This window comes from Centruroides sculpturatus, unplaced genomic scaffold (genome assembly GCF_000671375.1).
Source record: "Centruroides sculpturatus isolate CEXI.00-Female unplaced genomic scaffold, Cexi_2.0 scaffold150, whole genome shotgun sequence".
Taxonomy (NCBI): Eukaryota; Metazoa; Arthropoda; class Arachnida; order Scorpiones; family Buthidae; genus Centruroides; species Centruroides sculpturatus.
The window spans coordinates 623,329-630,191 of record NW_019384512.1 but is presented as its reverse complement, the minus strand read 5'-3'; the positions used below and the strand labels follow the sequence as shown (position 1 = coordinate 630,191).

The 6,863-nt window shown below is 34.1% G+C and overlaps 1 protein-coding gene and 1 long non-coding RNA gene across 3 annotated transcripts in view; both read left to right on the top strand.

The window, feature by feature from the left end:
* The window catches only part of LOC111622465 (protein CASC1-like), a 28,035-nt gene that overhangs the window by 8,120 nt on the left and 13,052 nt on the right, over positions 1–6,863 (top strand). The gene's annotated exons all lie outside the window — the stretch shown is intronic.
* On the top strand, positions 2,282–3,937 carry LOC111622466. The gene is made up of 3 exons (XR_002756274.1): positions 2,282–2,525; positions 3,374–3,560; positions 3,797–3,937. It is a non-coding gene; the product is annotated as an uncharacterized LOC111622466 (long non-coding RNA).

The window sequence follows — 6,863 nt, the reverse complement described above, 5'->3', positions numbered from 1 at the left end:
TAATGTAGCCAAAAACAAATAGGAAAGGACAAAAAATGTTAAATAATTACAAAATTATTTACTCCAATGTATTTTATCGCAAAAATGCTTTTATAATAGAAAAATATGACCTCCATCAACAACATATATTCCAGCAGCTGTTTTTCGATATTCTCAGGAAGAATTGGCTTTCTACCTAGTGGCTTTTTCACAAATTGCTCCGGACGAATGTCTGCTTGCAAAGAGAGAGTTCGGAGGAGTTAGGTTCCATATTAAAAGCACCAATGGGGTCCGTATTTCACGCATCGCCATCTTGAATTAACTTATGTCTGTCAAGACCAAAATTTAAAAAACGTGAACATCACACAGATTAATATGTACACGTAAGTCTCTGGAACGGAATACATGCACCAGTGAACCTACACCTACACGATTTATATTTTATAAATAATTAAATTCACTTACCATTTAAAACTTTCGAATTTCGAAAAACACAAATACAGTATGCTGATTCACAACGGACAACCGTTTAACTGAAGTGAAACGGGTTTTCCCCTTGCTTTGGATGTCTGCCTAGTGCAGTCAGCCACAATCTGCTACAGTTTGCCTTTATTATCAGTTTGAAATGGAGAGGTTCCATAATATCTGCAGGGTTCCATAATACCACCTTTTCCTCTACTATTTTTGTCGATTCTACCAAAGTTTCCTTGAATTCCAGCTTTTCCTCCTCTAAATCCATTTCGGTAATGGAGATGCTATTAGCTGCGGTATTAACCATATTTCTGTATTTAATGGCATTTGGAAGATCTGATAATTGTTCTATTTTTATCCGTTTTAGCACCTTTTTACATCTTCTACTCCTAATATTGATAACTGTTTTTAATTTGCTCAGTACAAAATGATCATCACTATCAACTTCGGAGCCTCTAAAGAATTCTTGTGTCTTCAACTAAATGGACTTTTGTCTAGAATAATATAGTCAATTATGAATTTATGTGAATATCCACGTGAATTTATGACTCTCTTTGTGTTGGAATATTGTATTAGTAAGCACTAGTGATAGTGAATGACAAGGACAAAACTCGACCAGTCTTTTTCCACTGTTGTTAGGCATTCCTTTCTCACCAAACTTACCTAAAATGCTGTCAGAGATGTAGTTGTCGTTTCCCACTCTACTATTAAGATCCCCAGCTAGAACTATTTTTTCATTAATATTTGTCTTTACTGATGGGTCATAAAAGTCATAAAATTCTTCTACATCTTCCTTCTTTGAGCCTTCAGTAGGTCCGTAGACACAGATGAATCTCATTATCCACTTTTCTATTTTAAATTTTGCCCAGATAGCTCTGCTAGAGAGTGCTTCCCATTCTATAAAATTATCTTCCATAGCAGATGTAAATGCTATGGCTACACCCTCCTTGCATTGAGCATCATTTCCTGAAGTAGATTAACGTATATTTATTGTTTAGGCTTGTTTCTCCAATTTTAATTTTCATAGTTTCAGCGATAACAACCTTCATTATACCTTTCTAGTTCTTCAGCTAATTCTTCTTCCTTTTTATTCAGACTTATAACATTGATTGTACTAATCCTGATTTTTATTCTAGTAGTATATTTAGCGCTGTGTCCTGGTTCCCTGACCAACACAGCGGGACTTTGTTGATCCAGGCGACATACCAGCTGGGATGTCGCCTGGATAAGCATGGAACGGAATACATGCACCAGTGAACCTACACCTACACGATTTATATTTTATAAATAATTAAATTCACTTACCATTTAAAACTTTCGAATTTCGAAAAACACAAATACAGTATGCTGATTCACAACGGACAACCGTTTAACTGAAGTGAAACGGGTTTAAATTAACAGAAAGTCATAGTTTCAAAGTTAACAGAAAGTCATAGTTTAGTAAATCAACAGAAAGTCAGACTTTCTGTTAATTTGATATACCATGCTTATAAGTTTTAACCGATAAAGAAATCCATTATAGTTGGTTAATCCTATAACAGCAGCCCATTCTCGTTCGTTTTCGATAGTTCAGTTATTTGGCTATCAATTTCCAGATTGTCCCATGGGGAGGAGAATGGACATTAGATCGAGTTTCCAGTTGGTACCTCACAGTGGCGTAGCGCCCAAAGAGCCTCACAGAGGGGTGCCCAAATGGTCTCCAAGACAAACTATATGTGTTCTGGAGGGGAGAGGGAGGGGGAGGGGGCGACAATAAAGTGTCGTGCCCCGGGCGCCATTTATGTTCGCTACGCCACTGGTTCCTCATGTGCCAGACTGTCTAGGGAATGCGAGTGGCTCACTCTGGTTGAAAGACTCAAACCTTTAACAACCCTGTATATCTAAATAAATTTTAATTTATATCGCTTTCTTATATTTTCAGAAAAATTTAGAGGAGAACTTCTCTAGAAGCGGGTTCAAAGGATTTTCTGATGCTCTTTAATCTGAATAGAATAAAAACCATTTGTTTTTTCGGACAAGAAATTTTAATACTGCAAGAATTACTTTCACTTAAACCAGTTACAATCTTTCATTAGGTATCAATATAATGAAAATTCACTGTTTTATTTAATATATATACCCGTATTTTACAAACTATAAGACGCACTTTATTCTTCGAAAAATTGCCTCCAAAATTCAGGTGCGTCTTATACTCGAAATTAATATAAAAATGTCCAGTGTTTGATTTAAAATTCCCGCGTCTGAAAAATGGTCATATATTTGATGCCGCGGGAAAGCTATCTCTATCTGGCAACATTGAATTCAACTGGCAGCATCAGTGCACCGATGCGACGAACATTAGTTACGGGGTGTCGGGATAGAATCGTCTGGACGTACGATTCCCGCGCTTTTTCTCTTTTCAAACGAGCAACGGTTGTCGCCATAGAAACTCGGATCACGAGACGACCGGTGGTTCTAAATCCACGACCGCGGATTGGCCAGCGATCATCGTGCGACCATCGTACGATCAGCGGACGTCTGATAGCGCTACTAAGCGTTGATTGGTGGATCTGCGTTTGCTTCAATCGTATAAAAGGATTGAATTTAGGCGGTAAAAATGTTATTTTTTTTAAAAATTGCTTAAAAATTAAGGCGCGTCTTATAGTCCGTATTGCAAGTTAAATTACTTAGTATAGTCTTATACTAAATAATTTAACTTGCAATCACACAGATTTATCACTTACAGTTTCAATAACTAGGTAAACAATTAAAAATATATAGTTTATAAAAATACAGTACATTCAGTATATCAAGTTTATACGATATATTTAATAATCATTTAACGAGAAATTAAAAGTTTGTATAGCAAAAATTAGAATATAAATCCAGAAGATTAAAATTTTCATTTCATAATACGGTATTCAGGTAAGAACCTTATTTTCAGGACGTGGTGAGATGTTGAATGGCCTTGCTGTTTCTACAAAATGCCACAAGAGTCCTACGACGGTAACACAACGTGGCGAAGTCATGCCGCCACTAAAATAAGCATGCGAGTTTCTATCTCTCTGGCCGGATGCCTGCGAGTTCGAGGCGTGTACGGGTTTGCGGAAAGTGGAACGACCTGAAATGAGGTTAGTCGCGAAATACACAATTGTAACATATATTGACGAACAGTTGCGGATAACTGAAAATAATATTTAGAAATTTATTTTTTCTTAATTGTTATTTAGTAGAATTTATTTTATATTCGGGTGTTTTGCGATAGTTTTCTTCTTGTTGTCTTTGAATAGTTTAATTTTTATTGATTTGAAAGATATTAGTTTACAGCAGTATCCGTAACAGATCTGTTTTGTTTTGTGTCAAATAGTAATAACAGTAATATTTGACTACCGAAGTTGCAAGAATGAATGCTATTTTTATTGATGTATCCGGACTTCAGACCGAAAGCTAAGAGCTACACACATAAACTGCTAAGTTTTGAAGAGAACGAGAAAGAAACGAAGAATAAACTCGATAAAAGAATAATGAAAGTGTTTTTTTATCTAATCGTGCAATTTCCAGAATAGGTGAAATGGATTACCACTTCATCTATTCTGAATAATCACTGCAAACAAGTTGAAAAAAAATCGTATTTGTTTGGTTTTCTATATTAATTATAGATACGTTTGATAGATCTACATAAAAATAACTAAACACAATATATATATACCCATCATATTTGTAATAAATTTAATAAATACACTCAAACACACTTTTCAATTAATCTGAAATTTGTATTTCTTTTCTTTAAAACGAGTACGAATAAAAAACACAATATTTCGAAGTACAATAAGCAGAAAAAACACGTTTCATAAAAATATTGAATAAAAACAAATTTTTATTGAATATTTTTATGAAATAGTAAAATAGTTTGTTACGTAACAACCACAATTATATTACATATTTGTTTAAAATTTATTAATATCTAATAATAAACACTATTTAATTTAAATGTGCCTTAATATATACAAGTATTTATAAAGGAGTATATTAGGTCAGTGATCTTTCTTTTGATGTTTTAAAGAACACAGAAAGAACACAAAACCCAGAAAAATCAACATAAACAAAGATAAAACATAACCAACAGCTACAAGTAAAACAAAAAAATTATATCAAATAATAATAATAAGCAAAAATATCTCTGACGTTGTTTGAATTATAAAAATAATTCTTCTTTATATCTTTTCTTTGTCGATTTCAAAAATAATTGAAAGGCTCGTGGAAAGAACGATCAAAGTCCACTTTTACTGAAAACTGGCAATTTTAATTTTAAAGTTTGACAACTTGCCAAGCTGAATGTCTAAATAAAAATGGATTTTTTCCCTTATAATAAATGCTTTAAATCTTTTTAAAGCTGAAAACGTGGATGAAAGTCGCACAATCAAAATGTATTTATCCAATCGTTAATCGTCGTGAAATTACGGCAAATTTCAGTGTTCATGGTGTTCAGCTGACACAAATTGCTTTAGAGCTTGGGAATTGTTGTGTTTTGTCTGAAGTAATGGAATATGAGCAGAATAAAGGCTTTTCCAATTCGCTTGGAATTACGTTTTATGGGTTCAGATGTAAGCCAAAGTCCACTGTACGCATTGCGATGTAGTACGGTAGTCACTGATGTCATTTTTCGTTCCTCGTTTTTGAATGCTAAAAGGAGACAGAAACGGGTAAAATGGAAGTATAAAACCGTTGTAATTCTTGAACATGTCCTGTTTGCATTCAAACACGTAAAATAGTGTTAGCTTTTGTCCTGCTTCAAAAACTACTTTCATCCAGCCGTATGGTTCATAAACAATTGACGTTTGGTTTACTAAACCGAAATCTTTATCGCATTCCATGTAAATATGCCCTCTTATAGGAAATATGACTTTTATACTTTCAAGTCGACCTGATATTGTTACTTCACAATGAAACACCCTCAATACAATAATTTCTGTTTTGCCCTGAGCAAGCAACGCAAATATGCAAATTTTTCATCAAATATTATCGAGAATATCCATGAAATTAATCAACAATTAAACTATATCATTGGAATCTTTTTGCCATGGTTTCATCGTACATATAAAAATAACTTTCTTTGTGGATGACATATGAATATTATGAGCGTTGCAAGACAGTTGTCACCCTTAATATCCATCGTTTGAAGAAACGTTGGGCACAAGGAGATTTTTACAATAATAAATTGTTACACTTTTGTGCCTTGTAGAAGCATTACTTTTTGCCCTTACTTTTCGCTTTTTTTTTTCGGAAAACTTATCAGCTTTATGTAAATGTAGATTTAGTTTTAATTTGCGCTCTTTCAGCAAGTCGACTGGACTGCGAGGTGTTTTGGAAGTGCTATCGATACTTCCTGAATTACCGAGATCAGGAGTTCCTGTTTGATCATTAGAAATCACTGAAATTAGGTAAGCCCTATTGTTCTTTAATCTAGGCAGCATCACAGAAACTGCAAGTATCTGTTTGTGGGTCTCTAAAAGTAATGTCGTATTCATTATTAAATATTCGGTGATACTTATATTTCGAAAACTTATTGTTGGGGTATTTTTCCTTAAACATTTTCAGAGGCCCAACTTTTGGAAACGCTTGAGAAGTGGGTACTATTATTTCGACGACGAGCTGTTTGTGTTTAGGGCTACGTGCTCACGAAGTTTCGTTTAAATCGGAGACCCGAACGTCTGGCCCTCCCCTTGCTAGAAATAGAAATCATTTTTGAATAATTTTTTAACGAATAATTCTGAATAACACATTTGATCACAATGTTTAAACAGTATTTCACACGTTCTGTCGTGTCAAAATTTTTGTTTTAGTCTACTGAAAAAAGATCAAAGTGAAAAAGGTCAGTCGATAAAAAATCCCAATGTGAAAACGCTGGGCGGCATTACACAAAATTGCCTTCGGTTCTCGAAGTCACTTCCTACTTTTCTTCCCGAACTTGCCGCGTGATGTCATTGAATCGCTAGATGTGTGGTGCACAGGACTGTCATTGTACAGAAGCTCAATAGTTTGCTGTTTTTCCTGAAGTGTGATTTGTGATTCAATTTAAAGCTGAATGTCGAAACCAGCAGACTAGGATTTTATCGCCACTTGCTACATAAAATTTCTGTCTATTTGAATCTATTTTCTTATATCCTGTTTGCAATTTTGGTTTTCATAATTCTTCGTATTTTTCTTCTACATATACTTTCTATATAAATCAGTAACTTCACGTGTCCTACATCAGCCTAGTTATCATGACTAGAAATTATATATGAATTTAATTATAAATTAATATATTTATTAAGTATAAATATAATTAATAAATACAGTAAAGCATCGATTATCCGACCCCCGATTAACCGTCACATCGGTTAACCGACCGTTCTAGTCGGAAAATTTCAAATGTCCGCTAGTGATGTGGC